The sequence below is a fragment of the Callospermophilus lateralis genome, unplaced genomic scaffold (genome assembly GCF_048772815.1).
Source record: "Callospermophilus lateralis isolate mCalLat2 unplaced genomic scaffold, mCalLat2.hap1 Scaffold_63, whole genome shotgun sequence".
NCBI lineage: Eukaryota > Metazoa > Chordata > Mammalia > Rodentia > Sciuridae > Callospermophilus > Callospermophilus lateralis.
The window spans coordinates 14,441,349-14,467,879 of NW_027514713.1; the positions used below are offsets into that span (position 1 = coordinate 14,441,349).

At 33.5% G+C, this 26,531-nt stretch overlaps 1 pseudogene; it reads right to left on the bottom strand.

Annotated features, from left to right (window-relative positions):
* Positions 1 to 636: 636 nt before the first annotated feature.
* LOC143389666 (coiled-coil domain-containing protein 34-like) lies at positions 637 to 26,265 on the bottom strand (annotated as a pseudogene).
* Positions 26,266 to 26,531: the final 266 nt, after the last annotated feature.

A 26,531-nucleotide genomic window follows, 5' to 3' on the forward strand; every position in this document is an offset into this window, starting at 1 on the left:
AAAGAAGTACAATTAATGTATAAGTATTTTTACAAAATAAAGCACAATATTACTAAGGTCTCAAGATTATGACACATCAATCTAAGATGCAGAGCATAAAACAATGTGTTTAGATTTTCCTTTGGAAGTCCCAACTCTTATATCTGTAACAAAATAAACTTTTACTCAGTTATTTTTAAAATACAAAAAATGGAAAAAGTATACTAAAAGATATCAACAAAGACTGTTTTGATTGTTCTTGGTTTCTAACCCATTTAGAAAAGCATGCAGTTTAGAAATACATATTTAGACAAATTAATCTTAATGTTATGTTCTTGAACATAAACATCAGCAAACAATATAGAGTATGAAACAATACAGGAAAAAATTTTGGTTTTATGGGTATTACAGTGTGGTTTTAATACAAGCTAAACATAAGGAAAATTGTTAGATTTATCATGCAAAACAATATGCCAAGATCAATCTTAAAAGAAAAACCAAAATGTAAAAAATACCTTTCTCAATTAATCATTTAGACTCCATATAAAATACAAAAATAATCACATCAAGTACTAACTTGCTGATTGGGAGATAAAAATTCTTTTTGATTTCAAAATTAAGTAGCTTTAGGTAAAAGCATAGTATTTTCCACATATACTATCTTTCCATTTTGCACAGTGTTCCAAGGCAGAGATTGCTTCTGGCTTTATGAATTACCAGAGATGACCTGTGTGGCTAACCTATCACAGGTCTTTTATTCTTCTTTCCTGATAGATCCTTAGCTTCTTTGGGAGGTGGCATATGAATTGGTTTCCATGGAATTGAATTACAAAAGGCTGGTTCTGGATAGGAAGTTCCACTGTAAAAACCTACAATCATTGAAAAATCAGAACAAAACAAAACAACTAAACTTCTTGAGAACAACTACATATTTTAAAATTCCTAGAAAATGTTAAACTGTCAAAAAGGCTAACTATCACTGACACGCCAATCTAATCTGAATACTTTTAAAAACCTAACACTTTCTAATATAGCAATGTAGTAAAAGATAATTCTGAGAAGCCAACAAATATTTAAAACATATACAAAAATTAATGCTGAGAACCCAAATAATATTGTTAAAATCTATGCAAATAATAATACCTGCAAAGTTTTTAATATGGAATTAATTTCAGAACCATAAAATTGAATAAAACCTTCATTTTCTTAAACCTGTCTAGGAAATGACTTATTTGTGAACTAGTTTCCCCTTGTCAGAGACTAAAATTTACAGAAAAAAATTATTTTGCTTATACAGTTAAAGTGAATCAAGATTTTTTTAGAACAAAAGAATTTTGATTTATTGTTATTCAAGTTAATAAGATTTCACAGAATCAGTACAATTTTAGTACTAATTAGAGAGCATCTTTTGATGAACATACTGTTTAAAAATTGTGATGCCTGACAATAATAACTATGTCAAGGAAGAACATTCTGTAAATTATGTTTAAATCCTTTGGTCATTATAGACACACAAATTCCTTTATTTCATAATTGATAAAAATGATAGGATAAAGAATAAAGACTTAAGGGAAGTACAGCATGCAGACAAATATGATGCTTATTAGAATGAAGGGAAGGGATGGGCATAGGAAAAGAATAGAGTGAAATGAATTTAAAATAATGCTCATATGATGTATATAATTGAACCATCGTGTACATCCATAAGAATGGTATGTCCCATATTTGTTTAGTTATATCAAAATGAATTCTACAGTCATGTATAACTAAAGAGAACCAATAAAACAAAAAAGAATTAAACTCATTTAAAAAGCAAAGTAATTTAATAAAATAGTCCATTGTTTTAGCAATTAATTTCTAGTCAATATGTATATTCCCACCTAAAGTCTTAGCTTTACTATCTAATCATTAGGTTAAAATCACTGCTTATTGCCCTTTTTTTAAGCAAGAAAGAAAGATAGAAAGGGAGGGTGGCAGGGAGGAAGGTGGGGGTAAGAGGAGGAGGAGAAGGAGAATGAAGAAGCCATCCTCAGTAGCTAAAATGGATTAATGGGTATAATGGATGACCTCTATGACATATAAGAGAGGCCTAATCCTGACAGCAGGAATGTGTCTTTCAGACCCTGGCAGCCAACTTTGACTGCATAATATGTCAACACACACTTCACCAAGATGGTCAAAACAAAGTCTGGAATATGTTCCATTGTGTGAACAAAACAGAATGGGAGTATTTTTAATAATAAATCATTTAAACAAGTGAAGGCAGCTGTCATCAAGGTATGAACTTTCAACATAAAGCACAACGAAAAATATGCAATGCCATTTATCATCAGACCAAGCCTAAAGGCCAATTGGTTCTGTTTGATCATGTGCTATCTATATCCTACCCTGTAAAAATAATGTGCCAAAGACACTGGAAGCTCTACCTTAGAGAAGGTTAGAAAAAGGGTAGGCAAGATGAACCATTAAAAACATCCTCAGTAAGGCTTTTTCATCCAAGAATGTAAGAGCACTACCAGGGATGTTAGTAATTGAACCCAGGGCTGTATGCATGCTAAGGACCTGCTCTGTGACTGAACTACAATTCCATTCCTGAGAATTTAACTTATTTCCAAATGTTAGAAATCATTGATTAAAAGTGTAAGTTTGCAGTTCTACAACCATTACTTTTATATATCATTTATGCAGAATGAATAAATTCCTACCAACATAGTATAATTTTCTAAAAGATAGTAATTTGAAAGAAAAATAAATTTTATAAGTTTCTATTTCTGTGAAAAAGAAACAAAATGTATAAAATTTGCTTTTGCAAACCATACTTATGTAAGCCACATAACATTAAAACTAACCTGTAAGTTTTCCATTGGCATACCCATAGCTCTTTACAGCTGGACAACGTTTACCTTTTGCATTTTCCAACCATTCCTTAAACTTTTATCTGCTATTTCCTTTTTCTCTTGTAATTTAGCTTGCTGTTGTTTTTCTTTTTCCTTAAAATGACAGGACCAAAGCATTCCCAAGGATATTCTATAACTAAACTTTCCATTCAAATTTTACTGAGTCTTTTCTCCCAGTTCTTTCCTCTCTCGATGGCTTACTGGCCACAATATTGAATTATATTTCTATAATTTGAGAGTAAAATTGAACATAATCAGGGATGTGATATTAATGCATCTTCCTCTAAACAATAAGATATCAAACCCAAGAAAAAGAAAGGAATCCACTTTCTTTTTAAAGTAATTTATTATACAGTAATATGACTAGATAAAAGTACATTGAAAAAATATTTAAAACAACTAACAACAATTTTGAATATGACTGAAAAATGTATAGGCTTATTGAAATTACTCAATGTAAGGAAACCAAAAATACATATTCATTTTGAAGCTTAAAGACAGCATAATATAAGTAAGGATAGTTTCATATCTTTATGCTATGATACGGTCAATTTTCTAATCATATACTTTTTTCTAAAATATAGTTGGCACCTATGAACACCAAAAACATATATTCTAACTGGCTACTTTAATAAAAATACCTTTTCTTTCTTCTTCTTTTCACATTCTTCAGCAATTTTTTTTCTTTAACCATTCTTGATATTTTTCTTTTGCTTTTTCTTGCAAATGTTCTTTCTCTAGTTCTTTTGCTGCTTTCTCCTCCATTTCTTTATTCATTTTTTGTTCTCTTTCTTTCCTTTTCTTAAATAAAAATAGAAATTTTAATTGAAATACCTGTAATTATTCTCACATAAGGAAGGATTGTTATATGCAATAATTTTCTAAACTTCTATTATTCTTAAAATAAGTGGTGTAACAGTGGTTGGCACAATGTGGTTTATGAGAATATATAACATACTGCAATTACCTGTTCAATGTCAATAACAGGTAGTTACTGCTTGGCTGTAAGTTCCATTAGGACACTGACAAAGATCTTGCTCACCAACATATACCTGCAACTGGGATAGTACTTAGTAAATAACAGGTGCTCAATAAAGATTCTTTAAATAAATTAGTGAATAAATATCACTATCTGTTAGACTGCTGAATCCTAGTATTTTTAATGGATGTTTATCCTCATGTATATAAACATTTCCTAGATAGACAATTTGTCAATACAAATACATGGATAAGTATTCACCAAAAGTGTGTTATAGAATTCAAATGAATAATGCCTGCTGAAGATTGCATATAAGGACATAATTGGGCAAATATTTAGGTATACTGTTTTATATAGATCAGAGGTTTGCAAACAAGGCGGAATGTCAAATTCGGCCCACAGGCTATCTGTATTTATAAACAACATTTTATATAAGTATGGCCAACTAATTTTGCTTATACATTTGCATATGGTTTCTTTTATTCTACAATAGCAAAGTTGAATAGTTGCCATAGAGACTGCATGGGCAGAAAACCTGAGATGTTTAAGATCTGGCACTTTTCAGAAAAAAATAATAATAATTTTTGACATAGAATATAACTCAATGATTTTCTTCTCCTTACTCAAATGATAACCTACCAACTGTAGTTAACTTTTAAATAAATAATGACATGGAGAGTTCTCTTTATCAAAGTTTTAGAAATTAACCTGAAAGGTATGAAAGGAATATGGAATACAAATATATATATACATATCAGTTTTCATGGAGCAAAGAAAGATGATCCCAAAAGAGAAATTCCTTCCCTGAAAGTATCTTGTAAAATACTGTAATATAAATTAACACCCAATTAATAAACATCAGTTACATACAATATATGTCCTGTTCAGTGCTGAACAGCACAAGCAAGTCTTGAAAATCAGGGCTTGCACCATTCCTCAAGTTGATATATTTCTTTCTAGCTGTGAAAAGGAATCTTTTCATAACAAAACCTCAATAGCCAATGGAACAATAATGGGTTTTAATTACTCCTCACTGACAGAAAATCTACAAACTGAAAATGGTCTTGGAATATATCTCTCTTAATTTGTGTGATTTATGACTCTCCTGCCTAACCTCACCAGCAAGAAATCATCCAGTCCCTACAATGTTTTCAATGACAGAAACTAACACTTCATTGGTATCTATACCTCACACTATTCTATGTACTTTATTATACATATGGACCATCAGTTAATTCTGACACTCCCAGTATGAGTTAGGTACTATTATTATCCTATTTACAAAGGAGGAAAGGAAGGCACAAGAAGGTAAGTAATTTGTCTAAGATCACACAGTAAGTAGTAGATCACAATAGACGACAAAGACTTCAAAATGGAGGAATGCTAAAAATAATGTTATGCCAAAAAATTTAAACCAAAGTGAAATGTCAAAACTTCTTAAAACATACTACTTCTCAAAATTAATTCAAGAAGAAATAGTATCTGGATATCCATTTATTATAAAAAATTCAAAATTTAAAAATTTACCACAAAGTACTCTAGCTTCTGATAGCTTCATTGGTAGTTTGCAATGTACACTTAAGAAAGAAATAATACAAATGACTACACAAATTAATTTTATGTTACAAGATAATATCAGAAACAAGGCAAGATAACTGCTCTATAGCCCAAAATGTGAAATAATTAGAAATACATATAACAAATGATGCATAATACCATCATTAAAAACTAAGTAAAACTGATGAGAAATAAGACAAATAAATGGAAAGAAAAACATATTCATACATTTTAAATTTGATATTACTAAGAGCCATTTTCTCCAAAATGATCTACACATTTAACAAAATCCCAATAGTGCCAGGCAATATTCAAGCAGGAATAATTAGCAAATCTGATAATCAGATGCTGAATTACATATAGAAAGGTGCAAAGGAACTAAAATAAGTTTGGAAAAGAAGATAAAAGTTGATTTATATATCTATTTTTAAAAAACTATAAGTTCAATAATTATAGAGCTGTAGTAACAATTTATTACTGCTGACACAGGATATAAATCAATAGAAGAGAATAGAATTCAGAAATAGATCTATGTGTGTGTGTGTGTGTGTGTGTGTGTGTGTGTGTGTGTGTTCTATTGATTTTAAACAAAGTGCCAAGGTAATTTGAGAGGGAAAGGATTATCTATTCAATTAACAGTGGAACAATTGAATATATGTATGCAAATGAATGAACCCCAACTTTTAACTCAACCAGATATTAAAATGAACTAAAAATAAACATACAGGTAAAGCTGAAGTTATAACTTCTAGAAGAAAACAATAAATATTTTACACTCTTGAATCACACAATGTTTCTTAAATAAAGACATACAAAACATAACCATAAAAGAAAAAACTGAAATATGGAATATTGTCAAAATTTAAAACTTGTGTTCTTTAAGTTGGTCACAGAGGTGCCCTATAATCCCAGTGAATAGGGAGGCTGAAGCAGGAGGATCGCAAGTTCAAGGCCAGCCTCAGCAACTTAGGGAGGCCCTACACAATTTAGCAAGATTGTGTCTCAAAAAAAAAGGATGGGGATATATCTAAGTGGTAAAGTCTACATGGGTTAAATCCCCAGGGAAGAAAGGAAGGAAGGAAGGAAGGAAGGAAGGAAGGAAGGAAGGAAGGAAGGAAGGAAGGAAGGAAGATCATTCTGCTCTTTAAAATATAGTATTTAGAAAAATTAAATGTGCCATGAGTCGTGGCACACACCTGTAATTACAATGACTCAGCAGACTGAGGCAGGAGGATTTCAATTTCAAAGTCAGCCTCAGCAACTTAGCAAGGCCCTCCTACGCAACTTAGTAAGAAACTGTCTCAAAACAAAAAAAAAATTAAAAAAAAAACTGGCTGGAGATGTGACTCAGTAGTTAAACATCCCTGGATTTAGTCCTTGGCAAAAAAAAAGAAAGAAAAAAAATTAAATGGGAGAAAATATTTGCAATGCATTTATCTGACATTGGACTTGTGGTCTGAATATATAAAGAATCCAAAGATTGGGGATTAGCTCATTGATAGGTGCTAGAGTAGCCTGAGTGAGGCCCTGAGTTCAATCCCCAGCACCACATTAAAAAAAGAAAAGACAAAGTGAAGAGAAATGTACAAAATTCACCCAGTGTCACATGTACCTATATTCCCAGCTACTTGGGAGACACAGACAAGAGGATCACCTGACAAACCCAGGAATTTGAGGTCAACCGGGGTAAAAAAGTGATATCACCAAGATCCCCATCTCAAAAAAAAAAAAAAAGAAAAGAAAAAGAAAGAAAGAAAGAAAAGAAAGAATAATTCCTACATGTCTTTTGACGGAGAAAGGAGACTTGTTGAGGACTGAACCCAGAGCCTGCTAAGAATGCTCTCAGCCACTAAGTTTTACTCAACCGTGAATTCTTACAAATTCTTATATCTTAATAAGAAGTCATATAACCCCTTCAAAAAATGGGCAAAAGACTTAAACTGACACAAAACAAATCAAAAAGAAGCTAACAACAAATGTAGCTCAGTTGTATAATGCTACCTACCATGGTCAACAAGTATAATAAACTAAATTATGTCCCTTCACCTCCTATGTTGAAGGACTATCTCCCAGTGTGAGGAGATAAAACCTTCCAAGGGTAAATCAAACTTAAATGAGGTCTTAATCCAATAAGACTGAAGTCCTTTAAAGAGGAAAATACACCAAAGATATGTGTGCACAGAGAAAAAGCCAGAAGACAAGCCATCTGCAGGCCAGAGGCCTAAATAGAATCCAAACCTGCAGACACTGGGATATGAGAAAATTTCTGTTGTTTAAACCACCAAAGTCTGTGGTATTTGGTTATGGCATCCCTGAAAGACTAATACAATGAGCTTATAAAAAGATGTGAAACAGCATTAGATCTCATGGAAATGAAAATTAAAACAATGGCATATACTATACACACACTGGAAGAATGAAAATGAAAGACTGACATTATAAGGTTTGCCAAAGATGTAAAATATTTGGAACTTTCATAAATAGTCATGGGAATATAAATTGGTAAAGCACCTGAGAAAATACTTTGGTAATTTCTCATAAACACATTCTTACCATATAGCCCAGCAATTCAGCTCCTAAACATTTACCCAAAACAAATGAAAACAAATGTCCACAAAAGACTTGTATATAAATGGTCATAGAATTTTATTCATAATATCTCCTAATGGAAAACAATCCACTGACCATCAACTAGTGAATGGATAAACAATTTGTGCTATTCCATGGGAGACTACTCATCAATAAAAATGAATCAACAATATATGAACTATCAGGATATTTTTAAAAACAAAAGAAGTCCAACACATTCTTTCATTCTGCTTTTAAGAAAGTATAGAATGTACAATCTTATATACAGAATAGAAAGATTACTAAGATATTTGGAGCTGTGGCTGGCTCTGGGAAGGGGAATGGGGGTTGGATGTGAAGGGAACTTTCCGGAGTGATGAAAATGTTGTATTATCTTGACTGTGGTGCTTATTAATTATACAGGTATGTATATCTGTCAAACTCATAAACTTAAAATAGGTGTATTTTATTGCACAGCAGGCAGTCAGAATAGTCACTGCTAATGAGAAAGCAGTCAGCCATTAAGTGGCTTCAGATTTTCTAGCACACTGGTTCTATATCACAGAGGACAATAATTAATCTTCCTTTTCTAAAATGGTGCCCTGAAAGAGCCTTTGTTTCTTACAAGTAAAAGAAATGAACAACTGGCTACTTAAAGTTTTGACTTTCTATTTTAATTCTTCTAATAGGGCCTACTTGGCACATAGAAAAAGCTAAGTAAACACTTGTTGAAGCATGAATGATAAACTGATACCAGTGTTATCAATCATACACCTTGTTGATTTGAATTACGTCTTTCAAATAAAATATCAGTGTGTTTTGAGAATTAAAAACAATTTTATTTTTAAATAACTTTTTAAACATTGAAAGTAGAGGTCTTTTTCAAAATTTGTATTAATGTGTAAAAAACATTAATCTGGAAAATAATTTAGCATAGCAACACAAATACTAAGTGTACTCAATGAGATAAGATATTTGTTTTAAAAGAATTTCACAATTTACAGTCATATTAGAAGAAAGCAAACTTACTAATGTATACATGAATTCTTTTGTCTGATTTTTTTATAAAACACAGTGAAAATGACTCAGAGAAAATAGCAGCCCAAGATACAACTAAAATGAAGCTGGAGGCAGCAGAAGACCACACACCATAAAATGTAAACAGAAAGCTAGATGCCAGACAGGAAGAGAAGAATCAGGAGAACAGTCTTTACAAATACAGGTAAATGTAACTAAGGCTGAATAAGAAATCTGATAGTTTTTAAGAAAAAAAAAAGGAGGGATCAATTATTCTTTAACTTGCACAAGAATGCTGCAGAATAGGTAAATTAATTTTTCAGGGTTCATCTCTGAATCATTTCCTACCTTATGGAATCTTGCTTTCAATAATTAGTGATTTATATCATGGCAAGCCACTTACTCCAAAAGAATTTTTTTCCTCAAAAATAATTGGATTAGATTTACTACCACTAACTAAAACAGTGAATATATATCATATATCCCTCAGCAGCATCTTACATTCTTAGAAAAAACAACAATTATGTTTGATTGGCATGGTAAAATTAGCTTAATGAAGTTAGAAGATAAGAGAAGGTTCTTGAGGAGAGAGCACACCATACATGGATAACTATTTTTATATAAACTTCAAAAAGGTGTCAACCAAAATTTTGTAATGGTCATATAGCCTTATTTTGATTGTGACATTTATTCAAAGTACTCTTTTGGGTATGAAGTAAACAAACACAATCCATAGTAATTGATTTCTAAACAAACACAATCCAAGTAAGAATCAAATACTTTTATGGTTATAATACACACACACGTACACACAGACACCTCTCTAACCAAATTTCCTTCTTCTAATGCCTGAATGATGAAGATTATGTTATCTTCAACTTACTGAAATTATTTGATGCTCATTATAATATCACTTGGCATCAGATTCAACAATAGGTAAGGACAAAAACTATAATTAAAAATTTAAAACTTTGTCCTATAATTTGAGCATTTATCTAAATTCATAGTTATATTTTAATAATAAAATCAATTCAAAACATACAAAATCACAATATAAAACAAAGTGATATCAAAGTATTTTTTTAAATGGGGGTTGGGGGGCAGTATTAGGGATTCCACTCAAGCCCTTGTGCATGCTAGATAAGCAGTCTATCACAGAGCTACACCCTACCCTAGACCTTTTTTCTTTTTTTTTTTATTGGTTATTCAAAACATTACAAAGATTTCAGAATCACATCGGTTACACATCCACATTTTTACATAATACCATAATAGTAACTGTTGTATTCTGCCACCTTTCCTATCCTCTACTATTCCCCCTCCCCTCCCCTCCCATCTTCTCTCTCTACCCCATCTACTGTAATTCATTTCTCTCCTTATTTTTTTCCCATTCCCCTCACAAACTCTTATATGTAATTTTGTATAACAATGAGGGTCTCCTTCCATTTCCAAGCAATTTCCCTTTTCTCTCCCTTTCCCTCCCACTTCATGACTCTGCTTAATGTTAATCTTTTCCTCCTGCTCTTCCTCCCTGCTCTGTTCTTGGTTGCTCTCATTATATCAAAGAAGACATTTGGCATTTGTTTTTTAGGGATTGGCTAGCTTCACTTAGCATAATCTGCTCTAGTGCCATCCATTTCCCTGCAGACAAAAGAAATTAAAGGCATAAAAATAGGAAAAGAAGAACTTAAATTATCACTATTTGCGGATGATATGATCCTATACCTAGAAGACACAAAAGGGTCTACAAAGAAACTACTAGAGCTAATAAATGAATTCAGCAAAGTGGCTGGATATAAAATCAACACGCATAAATCAAAGGCATTCCTGTATATCAGCGACAAATCTTCTGAACTGGAAATGAGGACATCTACCCCATTCACAATATCCTCAAAAAAAATAAAATACTTGGGAATCAATCTAACAAAAGAGGTGAAAGATTTATACAATGAAAACTACAGAACCCTAAAGAGAGAAATAGAAGAAGATCTCAGAAGATGGAAAAATATACCCTGTTCATGGATAGGCAGAACTAACATCATCAAAATGGCAATATTACCAAAAGTTCTCTATAGGTTCAATACAATGCCAATCAAAATCCCAACGGCATTTCTTGTAGAAAAGATAAAGCAATCATGAAATTCATATGGAATAATAAAAGACCCAGAATAGCAAAAGCAATTCTAAGCAGGAAGTGTGAATCAGGAGGTGTAGCGATACCAGATTTCAAACTGTACTACAAAGCAATAGTAACAAAAACAGCATGGTACTGGTACCAAAACAGGCGGGTGGACCAATGGTATAGAATAGAGGACACAGAAACCAATCCACAAAATTACAACTATCTTATATTCGATAAAGGGGCTAAAAGCATGCAATGGAGGAAAGATAGCATCTTCAACAAATGGTGCTGGGAAAACTGGAAATCCATATGCAATAAAATGAAACTGAATCCCCTCCTCTCGCCATGCACAAAAGTTAACTCAAAATGGATCAAGGACCTTGATATCAAATCAGAGACTATGCGTCTGATAGATGAAAAGGTTGGCTCCGATCTACATATTGTGGGGTCAGGCTCCAAATTCCTTAATAGGACACCCATAGCACAAGAGTTAAAAACAAGAATCAACAAATGGGACTTACTTAGACCTTTTTTCATTTCATTTTGAGTCAGGGTCTCAGAAAATTCACCAGACTGGCCTCAACTTTGTGATTCTCCCATCTCAGCTTCTAAAGTAGTTGGAGTCAACAGGCATGTGCCACTATGCCCAGTTATTTTAAAATTTCTAATGTATCAGGATGGGGCAGTGGCTCAGTGGCGGAGCACTTGCCTTGTACATGTAAGGCACTGGGTTCGATCCTCAGCACCATATAGAAATAAATAAACAAAATAAAGACCTTTTTTAAAAAAAATTTCTAATGTGTGATCCAACATAAGAATGTATTAAAATTGAAAGTAGGGATATGAAGGATAGCTAAATGGCTGCATGCTAGCCTAACATGCTTAAGGCAATGGGTTCAATTAGCACCATAAATTAAAAAGTAATAGTAATAATAATAATAATAACAACAAAAATTGAAAGTGAGAATAGGAATATACCTCAGTGGTAAAACCCAGCATGAGTGAAACCCTAGGTTTGATCCCCAGCACTGCAAAAAAGAAAAAGAAAAAAGAAAATTCATTCACTCATTCAATTAACAAATGCTTACTATATACAAAGAATTATAAACTTTGTAATGGATAAAAAATAATATAAAAAAGAATTTTCTTGTTCTTAAGGATCTTAAAATTACAAGGAAAGCAAAGGGATGTACATACTACAAAAACAACCATTTTTTTTCTTTTTTATAAAACGTACAGAAAATACAAAGCACCATATGATAAGTGGTATAAAGTTAATATAAATTGAACAAAGATTCACAGGAAAGAATCTCTAACATGTGAACAGCCAATCTGCATGTAGGAAGTAATCTGAGTTAGATGAAAAATGGAAAAGTAGAACAGAGGATATGATGAGATTCCATCCTGATAAAATATCATATGTAAAAATTAGGAAATGAAAAATAGTAAGAAGATAAGAATTCTCAAAATTTCTCAAGAATACATATTCTTGAGGCCTGGGCAGTACAGTCAAAAGCTCAAGATTTCTAGGAAATTTATTTGTATCTTAAAAATAATGTAAAATAATTTAGTGTTCTCTTAGTATATGCAAGGCCCTGGGTTTAATCATGAACACTTTGAAAAATAAAATAAAAATAAAACTTACAGTCTACTTCTTTATATTCCTATGTTTGCTTTACTATAAAAATATAACATTTTCCTCTCAAAAAATTTCCAGTAAAACTAATACTCCAAGAAGATTGGGGGCGGCTGTGATTATCTTGTGTGAGCTCCCTAAATAATCCCAGTAAAAAGAATCAGCACCCACTTGAATCAAATGTATGAAAGATGATATGTCATGAGCTTTGTAATGTTTTGAACAACCAATAAAAAAAAAGAATCAGCATAGAATAAAGAGAAAACAGATGGTAGACATGGCTGAAATGCTATTTTGGCTCAGGGAATAGAGTGGAGACTCTTTAACCAGTCAGTCTAGAGTTGTTAAAATCTCAGTCAGAAGACAGTACAGGTGTGGAACATAAAAAAAAATAGACAAGGAATGACAGTCAGATCTATTCAGCAAAGTTTAATCTGGCAGAGACATACAGGAAGGGTTTATTCATTTAACAAATATTCCCAGGTACCTCTAATGTGTGGTAATGGATAAGCTGTTGGAGAACTGAAGAAAAGAAGCAAAATTCCTGATCTTATAAGAACTTATATCCTAGTGTGGAGAAGCAAACAATAAAGTTGAAGGAAGTAATGAGACCATTCAGAAAATAAAATAGAAGCAGCAATTATATATAGTAAAGGAAGGGATGTTTTGGAGCAACAGAATTATTATTATTATTAAATGGCTGAAGACACAGTAGAAGTAATAGAAATAAAGGAATAATAGGAAAAAGTCTATGAAGAAGAATGGGGCAAAGGTATTTTTTTAGGTGTACACATTTGGAGTTGCCTGCTGATCTAATGGATAGAAATCCAAGACTCAAAAAATTCAAGTCTAAAGATTCAGACTTGGTGGGGCTGGCATTATAGCTCAGTGGTAGAGCACTTGCCTAGCACATGTGAGGTGCTGGGTTCCATCTTCAGCACCGCATAAAAATAAATAAATACATTAAAGATATTGTGTCCATATACAACTAAAAATATTTTTAAAATATTTAGAATTGCTGAATGTAGGCAGACACTAGTAGAGTTCACAGGGACAGAAAAGAACAAAATTAGAGGGCATCCAGGCTCTGTAGTGCATGCCTTTAATCCCAGTGACTCAAGGGGACTAAGGCAGGAGGATGGCAAGATAGAGACAGTCTCAGCAACTTAGTGAGACCCTGTTTCAAAACAAAATAAAAATGGCAGAGATGTAGTTCAGTGGTAAAGCATGCCTGGGATCAATCCTTAGTACCAAAAACAAAAGAAGAGTAAAGGGCAAAGGGCAGAAGACAAGAGACTTGATAAATATTCATGAGGGTAGGGGTAAAAAACAAAAGCAAAACCTCAAAGAAGAAAGAACCTAAGAGAAATACAAGAAAAACCTAGCTAAGGACTAATTGGAAGAAAGACTTTGAAAAGAGATGTTAGGATATGTGTATGCATTTTATTCCTTTTTACCTATTCATTCTTTTTCTGAACCCATTCCTTGTGCTTTTCTTCAGCAATTATCTTTCTTTTTTTACGTTATTCCATTTTTTCTTTTTTCTAGTTGTTGATTTAATTCCTGTGGATTTCATTTAAACAAAAGGCAATGTTTAAGGGAAGTTCCCAAACCACATATTTTTAAAAAGGCTGAGCTTAACCAAATTAAACAAGAATATAGTTTCCATTATACAATATATACCACTACTGATAATAACTTACTTAAGTAACTAGTCTACAATGAAAGAAAGCATTGGTAAAAAGTATAAGTCATTTTTTAGAAATGCAAATAATTGCTTGGCAGCAAAACACTAGTTTCTTAGACTAAATTTCAGCTAATTTATCCTCATTGAAATCAACTTTCCCACAATTAAATTTTGGCACCACTGTAAGCTATTGGCAGTAGCTCAAGAGAATTGCAACTTTCTTTTACAATTATAAAAAGTTTCAAGTTTCTTGCTGAAGATAAAAATAGGAATTAAGTAATTCCTAAATTAAAATTTTAATTCAGAGTTACACCAAAGAAGAAATGTAAAGAAGGTATTCAGTTTTCCATAGAGAAAAAAAGAATCAGAATTTTCTTCACAGATTTTATAGCTACTGGGGTATAAAACAAAACCAAATTCATACCTCAGATTATTTAACTGCCTTGCTGTCACCAGAATCTACACGTCTGGGCATTTCCTCAGAAGAAAAAATGTGAAAGGTATGGCCAAACAAAACTACAAGTTGAATGCCACCACTCTGTCACTCATCGGCCAAATTATGGCATTAATTGAGAAAGCTGTTCAAACTAGACTTCTCTAGGACTCTACAATCATAATTACTGGTTAGTTTTCTTCCTTCCTTAGATACTAATAATCAGATACATTTATGAATCTTCCATTGGTCCCCCTTTCTCCTTCCCATCTTTCCTTTCTCCCCAAACACCTCCATGGGCAATTTTCCAACTCTCAGGTTAATTCCAGGGTTTTAAATGAAGATAAAACTTTACACCAAGAACATATTTTTTTTGCATTTTAGAATAACTAAATCCAAAGATACTTATTTACCATGACTTCTGATCTTAAAATTCCACTGCAAAGAAAATAGTTGCCCTATCTCACTTAGAAAATCTTCAAACTTTGAAATACCATATCCCACAAAACAAATATCCACCTTGATAGGATTCTTCACTACCTCATAGCTGTTATTCCTTCATTACTCACTCAATACACTCTGAGTGCCTGCTATTTATCTAACAAGAACTGTGCGTGTACACACACACACACACACAGAGAGAGAGAGAGAGAGAGAGAGAGAGAGAGAGAGAGAGAGAGAAAGATGAAATCTTAGAAGTCTCTCATCTAATCTTTTCTCTATATACCAAAGAATAAAGTGCTACACTGTGAGTTACTGGGTATAAAAAAAAGGAGTTTGGAGAAAAGAATGAAAAGGGAAGACAAAGAGAAATGGTTTGAACCAGGATAGTCAGAAATGAGCAGTTGCTTAAAATAGTGAGAGAAGATGACTTTAAAAGAAGTGAAAGATGTGGGTGGGGATGATGATTAATTTAAAGTGTGGTACTAATTTCCTCTTTAGATAGAAAGAGGTTTTTTGAAGACAGTAAATTGAACACTATGATGAAGAATAAAAGTCAAAAGTGATGATTTAGAGCTCTTATTAAGACTGAAGGCTGAGTTTTAAATGATCAATACTATTCTGAGGGAGATTGACTAGAAGGTTACGACAATATACCCTATAAGGGGAAGACAGTCTGGACTTGTGAAAACAAGTAAAAGGAGAAACACACAGAGTGTGTGTGGGTGTGCAGATACGCATGTGTGTATGTATGTGTATATACATGTGTATAAATTTACATATAGTAAAAGGCTAGATATAAATCTGACAACTATACATTCGAAATTTTCCAAACCAGTTCTAAATTTTCTTTTAAAGAAAAGTTTAAATGTATGATAAAGCATAATTGATTATATTTATATACTTTTTAAGAGTCTCCAGGTAACTCAAAAGGGGGAAAATTAAGATGTTGCATTACTATTTTATGAATACCAAATTTTAGTTAATATTGATATAGGTGATAATAAAGAAAAGATCCAAAATTACCTAGAAAATGCTACCACTGACCTGAATAGTACTGTATTCTTATAATGTCTATTTAAGTATTTGCCTACCCAGAATATACATCACATTCTCATACACTACTCTCTCTTCCAAGGCTAGCTCCTCTTAGAATTTCCCATGCTGAATGGCTCCATCTTCACCACTGAGGCAGGCCTCCTCCAGGATACAGCAGGAGTCTTCTTTCCAAAAGCCCTTGCGTGGTCTTCTGGTACATCACTGAATATCAACAGGATTATAGCTATTTTCCCATAGAATAAACATTTGGTTATGGAAAACCAAACTCCAAAGTGGGTCCTAAACATGCATCATTATTTCAATACATTTTGCCTATTTTCAAATGATTTTTTACTATTGAAGGTAACAAAAACAAAAACAAAACTGACAATTTTGAGTTTCACCAACTCTATATCCTACCCTATTCCTTCCTTAAGGGCTGATAAATTAAATAGCTGAAGATTAAGTGGTGACCAGGTTAAAATATACAGGAAAAAAAGTACCTGGACTAGTCACAAAATAAATAATTTTTATAATTTTGAACAGATTACATTAAAATGTTAAGTCAAATGTTAAAAATTAGAATTAGCAAAAGACCACAGAGAACTTAGAAATAAAGAATTATTTTAAATAATAAAAATGTAAATATATTTAATAACCTACAAAACCAATATGCTAGCTTGCATAATGTCAATGTTAATTTTTAGTGTTTACCATGTTTATCATTTCAACATTATTACAAATGAATAACATTTTTAATAGGGTAACTATAAAGGGTTAAAACAATTTTTTAACTCAATCTCACAGAGATGTCTAAAACAAATTTAAATGTCTGTTACTGAAATCAAATTCATGAATGAAATGAGCTTTTTAATGATTCAACTGTCCTTTAAGTTTTTCTTTAAGTGGGGCATTGTGGCACTTGCCAGTAATTCCAGCAGCTTGAGAGGCTGAGGCAGGAGGATTACTAGTTCAAAGCAATCAGCAACTTAGTGAGGCCCCCAGTAATTTAGTGAGACCCTGTTTATTAATAAACTACAAAAAAGGACTGGAGATGTGATTCAGTGGTTAAGTACCTCTGTGTGGTACTGAAAAAAAATTTCCTTTAAATGTTAAAGGAAGAAAATAAGAAAGCAAGAATAAGTTCAAAAAGCAAATACTAAGTCTGATCTATTTATTTCTAAAATATTTCTTAATAAAAAGCACTTAAATTGGAAATCTAAAGAACTTAATACCAGTTCCAGCTCTGCCACTAACCGAAACCTTGGCAAAGTTACTTCTCTTGCCTTCATGCTTCTTAGCTTTTATAAGGATCTGAAATAAACCATTCCTTATGGTCAAAAATCTGTGCTTTTAATGACATGGTTTGTAAGAAAATTAGGGAATAGAGTAAATAAGGACAGAAAAATAAGGGAAAGCATGACTTAGGAAATAAAGAGAAAGGCATGAAAATCCAAATAGATTTTGGCTAAAGTTTATGATGATAAGCCATCTTCTAATTCTGCATTGTTTTCTACCAATATCATCAGTCCCCCAACACCAAATGCCCTCATATATCCTGCAAAGCAAACCGATCCTACTTCCAATGGAAGTACCTCCAATTTACACTTTCTGGATGACAGAAGTTAAATATTATTTCTGCAGAAAGCTATAATAGTTTTCAGCAGTATTCTTTAAAAGAAAAAAAATTAAATAAAGTTTTCACTCAAAAGAAATAAAATATAAAGACCATAATAGCTCAAAATAAGCTAACAAAACATTGAGTAGATGATCCATATGTTATGATTGATAGGTACGATTCCTTGGCATGACTAACAGGCAAGATTCATTCAAAAATATTTTAAATTTCTTCAAAGTTAATTAATGAAGTAGCCATAAGAAATGTCAAATTACTCAAAACATGAAAAGGCTTTAATACATACAAATAATTATACCCTGCTATATGCTTAATGGTTGTGGTAAGAGCTTTATATTTATTATTTTATACTGTTATTATTTTATACTGTTCTTGAAACAAATATTCAGAGTAGTTATTACATGCATATGTAATAACTAACTCGTATTGTATTCTTTCTATATAGTAGGCCATATCCTGATATTCATTTAGACCTCAAAATAACAATAAGAGATAAATATTATTCTCCCCCTTTCACTGATAGTGATGCTTCTTACAAGTGACTTCTATAGTAGCTAGAAAAATGCAAATGAACTGTGCTTTTCCACTAACTTACTCTACCAGTGTTTTCCAAGTTGTGAGTCTAAAATCAATTGAACAGATTAAAATTGACTTTCATAAAAAAGAATACCATGTTTTGAATAAATTAAGATACTTTTTAAAAATATATTTGTATATACATCTATGTATAGGTTTATATTTATGTTCAACATGAAAAAATTAGGTTTCTCACCGTGAACAAATATTTTTCAAAAATACTACACAAGAACTGATGAACAGTGATAGAACCCTTGCCTAGCATGTGCAGGTCTCTGGGTTTGATCCCTAGCAGTCCAAGAAAAAAAAGAAGCAGGAAAAATAAAAGCCACACTAAACATTGGAACTAGTAATGTTAAAAGAACTAGTAATGTTAAAATCTAACATTGAGGTAAAGGGAAGAGACTGGGGTCTCAAAAATAAACATTAATTCTGAAAACAAATTTAAAAAAATCTTCTCCAAAGGCTATCACTAGCAATGATAGAAATGCCAATACCAATAAAAAACAAAATCAGCCATCTTTATAGTTTGTTTCATTTAATCCTCACAAAAATCCTATGACAGGTACTATTTTTTCCACCTATCCAGATGGGGAAACTGAAGTATAAAATCTAAATAAATTGACTAAGATCACCCAGCAAGTAAAAAGACTAGAACTAGAGCTTTTATTAAGCCTGGCTGAAACCAAACCACAAAGTCTTTTTCAAGCCCTGTGCCTGCTAAGAGGAAATAAATACTACTCTCACAGTGTACATTTCCAGGAATAAATTTATATTCTAGAATACAAAGTATCATGTAAAAGGGAAATGCCAGAATATACTAATTTACACAATCATTTGAATCATTCCAAGTCTCCTAAACAGATGATTGCCTACCTGGTATAAACTTATCACAAAAATAACAACTAGTTTCGAAACCAATATGAAAAATTTCAAGGAAGATCATAAAGGGCAAAGAAAGTGCAAAGCTTTAGTTCCCATGATTTTTTATAATAACATGGTTACTAACAGACTAGAATAAACTAAAATATCCAACCATAGTGTACCAGTTTACTATATTTTAATATACATTAATACATTTTAAATATACTTTAATAATAAGCAATCTTTTTCTTTTGTTTTCTTTTCTTTTTTTGTGGTGCTAGGGATTGAATCCAGAGCATTGTGCATGAGAGACAAGCACTATACCAAATGAGCTATATCCCCAGCCAATAATAAGCAATCATTTTAAAGTGATGTTGAAAAATATTTAATGAGGGCTGGGTTATAGCTCAGTGGTAACATGTTTTCCTAGCAAGAACAAAGCCTTGGGTTAGATCCCCAATGCAGCTCCAAAAAATACAAAAAAAAAAAAAAATGACATGGACATATATTAATAATATAACAGGCAAAAAAACAGATTGAAAAAGATTGAAACTATTTCATTGAAAATAAGAAGTATCTTTCACCATTTCTGTGATGAAAAGAAATCAGATAGTGAGTCTGGATAGGGAGCTTAGGTGATGGCAAATTATACAAATCTATTTACTTGCCAGGGCGCATGCTCTTTGGTAGGTAGAATAGATTCCTGTCTCTATTTCAATTTTTCTCTTCTTTCTTAGAACTTTTCCTGAGTATATAGTTGAATTTACCTAAGAGCAAAATTCTATTGTATGTCTCTCTAGATATACATTTGTACATATAATCAGCCCTCTGTATCCATGGGTTCTGCAACCATCAATTTAATCAAGCATAGATCGAAAATATGCCAAAAAAATTGTGCCTATACTGAGCAGGGACACATTGTTTTCTTGTCATTATGCTGTGAGCAATTCAGTATAATAACTACTTAGGTAGTGTTCACATTGTATTAGGCGATATAAGTAATTAGAAAAGATTAAAAGTAGATGGGGAGATATATACATTAAATGCCTTTATATAGAAAGACTTGAGCATTGAGTATTTTGGAACCCAAGAAAGTCCTGGAACCAAACCTCTTGGATACTTAAGAGGACTGTGATTATTTTTTAAAAACTTACATAGAAGAAAGTCTAGAAGGCTATATTCCATATTTTTAACAAAGATTATTATTAGGTGGTGAAATTAAAAGAGCTTTTCATTTTTTAAATTATATTTAGCTATATTTTCTAAATGTTCTTCTAATGATTATACTGCTTCTATAATTAGATTTATTAAAATTGATATAGTAAACAAAGACAAACAAATGCACACACATTGTTTTCAGAAACAATAAGATTAACATTTTAATTTACAACAGCAACTCTACTCTTTGAGCTCATTGTCATATAGAAAGAATACTGTCTAGTTGTACCTCTAGAGCTTTCTGTTTCAGATGGTCATGTTCTTCTTTTTCTTTGCCAACAAACCACACCTCCCATGGTGTCAGGCTGCTTTCTCCTAAGTGGACCTGTTTCTGTTCTTCTTGGTTATCTTCTGATTCAACTTTACTGCTATGAAAGAAAGGATACTGTAGAACTTGTACACGAAATACTTCTCTTTCTAGTCAAAAATCATTTAACTATACAATGAAAACAAAATCTAACAACATATTTTCAATACTGTTATTTTAAAAACATATGAATCAATTATATAAAGCAAAAATATGAAAAATCAGGAAAAGGAAATCTAATTTTGAATTACTTTACTCATTTAGTTATGCCACACCCTTCAAAAACCAAATTATTTAAAAACCCAATGGAATAACTTGAGCCCAACCTATGTGCCTCAAGGTCACTTGAGGAAATGATTTATTTCTAAAATTTTATTTTTTTATTCCTAAAAATTCTATCTATACAAGTAATCACTAATTACTGCTAGTACACATAATCTTTTGTAGGTGTGTGTGTTTTACCAGGCATTGAACCCAGGGCCTTGGACATGCCCCTGAACTATATCTATGGCTCCACTACCACATACACACATATACACATAACGTTAATCAGATCCTGGGGCAGACCTTTCCCTTTCCCTCCATTATATAGCACAGAAAAAAGTAATGTGTACATATATACTGAGAGAATGATTAAAAGCAAATAATTTAATAATTAGGAATTCTGGGTAAAGGATGAACAAAAGTTTTTTATATTCTTTTTCTTTAAATTTGAAATTATTTTGAAATAGAAAGCTATAGGAAAAAAATATACTCTTCTCTTTTTCAGTGCTGGGAATCGAAGCCAGAGCCTCATTCATGTTAAGTATACTCTGTACCAACTGAGCTACACCCACTACTGCTGTGGCCCTTCTCTCCTTCAACATTTAATATTTTGTTTGATGACCTTTTGCCAGTTCTTAGAGTATACAAGACTCTTCAATATGGTTATTTCTTATCATTGTCTTCATCTCCACTTTGTACCTTCTGTCAGTCTGACTCTTCTGGGTATAAAGAAAATTAACTATATGAGTAAATAAAGAACAGAAGGATTTGGCTGGATACATAAGCCTCACAAAACTTATGGAAAACTTAACAATCAGTACTCATGGATAGGAAGGTTGTTCAGTACCCAACATAGCTCCAGGGGCAAGTTTATTATATAGACTCAGGTATGTGTATCTTCAACATTGTTCCTTCTAACAAACAATTGCCTCACAACTGCTTTGTACCACTTTTTCTACCTCATAGATTCAGTTTCCCTAATTTTTTTCGGGGGGTTATGTTATTTAATCATCCATTCATGTCTTTTCAGAACTTGTATTCTAAGTGGAAAAGAGACATTGTTAATATATTATTTCTTAGGCACATCTTTCCTCTTCAGTGTTGCATTATGACCTCATCTGTTCTCAGCTTCAACTATCACTATATGCTGGTGATATCTGGATCAGCTATTCTGGGCCAGATCTCTATCTTAAGTTCCAGACTTATTTCCAACAATTTTATAGACAGCTCCATGATATTGAACTCAGTCAATTGAAAAAAAAAATCTAAGCATTTTCCATCATCCACCCCCCTCTTTCTTCCCCACTAAGAAAAATTTTACTCCTCTTATAACCCTAAGTGAATGTTACCACCATCCAGCCAGTTACCTAATCCAGAAATCCAGATCTGACTCCACCCACTACCCCTCCATGTCTGATTCCCCCTACCCTCATGCCCATACAATCACTAGTCATATCAATTCTACATCCTTCAATTTTCTCAAGTGATTCTCTTCTCAAAACTTTCAAACACTCCAAACATAAACAGTATCTAGCCTTCCCTTTTAAATCATTCTCTAAACCTGTTGCCAGATTTGCCCCTACCAATGCATCCCTTTATCATATAACTTCTCATCTCAAAGTTCTTCAGGGCCCATTTGCGCACAGGATGAAATCCAAACTCCTTAGCCTGACATCCATAAATTGACTCCTTCCTTTCTTTTCATAAATGGGTGATACAGACTCTACATTTCAGTCATGTTGAACTTCTGTGGGTTGGTAAATGCACTATGGTATTGTGCTCTTCAGCTTTTGCCTAAAACCGAAATGCCTTTCCTCTACCTTCACATATGGCCAGATTAAGAGCTTACTTTCATGAGTAAAACAGCCTGGGGATAAAATCTCTATATGCTTCTTCCTAGCTTCTGCACATATTCAAATTTCTCTGAAAAAGAGATCCCATCTGTAAAATGGAGATGACAGTAGTAGCTGCATGAAGAAGCAAAGCACTTAGTATAGTTCTGGGCCCTCAGTAAATACATGCTATGCCATTTATTATAATTATTACTATAACTAACTCCTATTCTTCCTTCAAGATTTTATTCTGATACTATATTGTCTGGGAAACTTTCTAAAAACTTCTGGATTAACTGCCTTGGGCTTCCTGTCACTGGTCTCCCTCTGCCACAGGCCATGAGTTCCTTAAAGAAAAGTACATGAATGAATGAATGAATGAATAAATAAATAAATAAATAAATAAGAACATGGCTGGTTGTGATAGCATATACCTGTAATCCCAGCAATGTAGGAGGCTGTAGATTAGTAGGCTGTAGATTAAAGCACCTTGGATTTAATCCCCAGGACTGGAAAAAAAAAGGAAAGAAGAAAACCAAATATGTCTTGACTGAGGGTCTAGAATATGAAACACTGTTGAAAGAAGAAATAAGTCAAATCAGTTTTTTTAGATAACACTTTAAATACTGCCTGCCTTAACATTTTTAGCAAACGTGTTCAAAATGTATAGCATATAAACTACAGATATACTCATAATAAAGAAAGGCTTCATAATTAGCTATTTATGAGAAGAAACTTATTAAGGCATAACTTTCCTAACTATAGTTATATGAAATACAGAAAAGAACTAAATAGATAAGCAGTAGGCCCAAAGCATATTATAAAAGACTCCAGAAAAATACTTTTCATCATCTTGTCTTGAGGTCATCTTTTATTATCTTCTCAATCTCAGCCAATACACTTGAAGGTTAATCCATCTTTTAAGCATAAATCTACTTGTACTGAAAATTATCTTGAGGGACTGGGGTGTGACTGAGCGGCATAATGCTTGCCTGGCATGTATGAGGCCCAGCACACACACAAATCTGAGAACAAAGATATGTGCAGCCAATGCCTGAGTCTATCTCAAAGAAGCCTTACTCTACTAGTATGCCACAATCAGATGTAGCTAGTAAGGGACAGAGAGAGGCATAAAATCCCAGAGCTCTTGGTTTCTCTGTACTCTACAGAGGATGCTGATAGCCCAAAACAATGGCTGGGCTATGACTCAGGCTGCCTTCCTTCATCTCATCCCATACAAGCTATCCAGAACAACAACTAAAGGAACACAGTCATCTTCTAAAAGAAGTGCTAGTGTTACTGAACCATTTGAAAATAATCATGGTATCTAACTATTCTCCAGGAAGGAGAAACAGGAATTCATTCAACACACATTTATTGAGTACCTAATAAAAATTTAACACTTGCCTCACACAAGATCTAACAAATTCTGCAATCTTTCTAGACCCACATCCTCAGTATTCTTTTGACTCATGGGGAATGAAATGTGCTTAGGCAGCCTTAGCCCTATTAGCTCATTCAGGCTTTGAGTGAGACATAGATAGGTCTGGCTCCTCCCTTGACAGGTTCCATTTGATTAGCATTTTGGCTTGTGGAAGCTAATGCAGGGTCTTAGTAGTTGAGCTGCAGTTTTTCATGGTCATTTATTCCTCAGGCTGATAAACTATGTCCACCTTGTTTAGTCCTGTTAATTATGTTCAGAAGGTATTTCACACATCTTTAAAATTCATTTTAAAAATATCTAATACCCACTAAGTCCTAAAGAATCCCTATAAAACATAGATGAAAATGGTCTCCTAAAACCCTAACTCTTACCACTGAATCTATAGGGTTAATATGAGATGGCCTCTTTCTTGTTTTTTCAATCAGCCTGGACAGCATGCATGGTTACTCTTCCTAGTTTCCATTTCCACCAACATACCTCTCATCTTTAAAAGAGTAACTTTTGTAACCATGTATGGGTCATTTCAGATGGTTCCACATTCCATTCATTCATTCCTTATACAGAGAGGGGCCAACTTGTCACTTACACATAAAGTATGGGTTCTCTGGTCTGCATTTTTTATATTTCCTGTATTGTTCCTTATATAGTTTGATGATCAGAAACTTGTAAATTGGCTTCTGAAGATGACGTTTACCCCAAAATAGACCTACATTATTACAGTGATAGGCCTTTTGCTTCTATTTCTATACACCCTAAAATAGTCATCCTGTATAAGAGGGAACCTGATCGGTTTACCTCACTATTAGGCCCAGGTCTGCTAATAAATTGGTGTATGCCTTTGAGTCAGACTTTTTATTTGTGTTCTGTGATGCAGTTTTATCACATGTAAAATGAGTGGACCGAGCTGGGCTTTAATTTAATAAAATCTAGTATATTTTATTTATGGTCCCCAGTACCTAAACTAATATGTGGCAAAACATAGATGTTTGCTGACTGAATCACTGTAGAAATAAACATTAAGATGGTTTTTAATAATCCCTTTGCTTCAAATATTCTTTGATACAACAATAACTATTCCACTGAAAGTTCGTCCTCAGATCAGACACAACCCTGCCTCTGCATGCTGTCGTGGACTAATCTCTGTGCTTCAGCTCTTTACACTATTATAACCTACTACATAAAACACATTTTGGAAGTAAGATTATGGACAAGAGTTCTTCAGTTCACCATCTGGATTTCTGAGGATTTGTAAAACTCCTGAAATAGAAGCAGTTTTCTGTGTTCGAGACTATATACGGGTCATTTTTAAGGAAATTGAGATAGCAGCAGTTAAAGGGCTAAGAATCAGAAAACATGTCATCTTCAAGAAATGGCCCAGGACTCTCTGCAGAAAGGGCTGCATTTAAGGATGCAGGCGCCTGCTCAGCCTCTAAGGTGGAAGACAGGAGATTGTTTTGGTTTGCTGAAGGTACTTTGAAGGGTCCAAGGAACCTTGGGACCGGTGGTATCGGTCGGGCAGCCTCAGGTTTACCTGGCGCGCCCTGGTAACTCCGTTCCTCTCAGGCTCAACACCTCGGCCTCTACGTCATGGACATCTTCCTCCACATCTTCCTCATCCTCTCCATCACCATGTTCATCGTCAAACAAAAAGCTCTGGTGGCCGAGGGGAGACAACAGTGACATGGTGGAATTGCTGCAGCTCTGAGGCAGCGGCGACCAACAGATAGACGTCGCCACCGCCCCCAGCCTCTGCCTCCAGGGACCCGTCATGATGACGGAGAAGGAGGCCACGGAGGCCTCAGACTGGGAACTACAGTCCGCAGAGAACAGGATGCCGGGAGGGGAAGAAGCAACACTCCACGGCCACACAGCCCGCATCTGGTCCGCCAAGTTCAAACCGGCCAAGCTGTGGCGGGGACATGCTCTCCCAGCAGGCCCCGCGCGCTGGGCCCGGCCAATCCGGGCCCGCCCGATGCTGTGTTGCCATGGCAACGCAAGGAGGACGCGAGGGCTGTGTCTGGGCCTATAGAGCATGG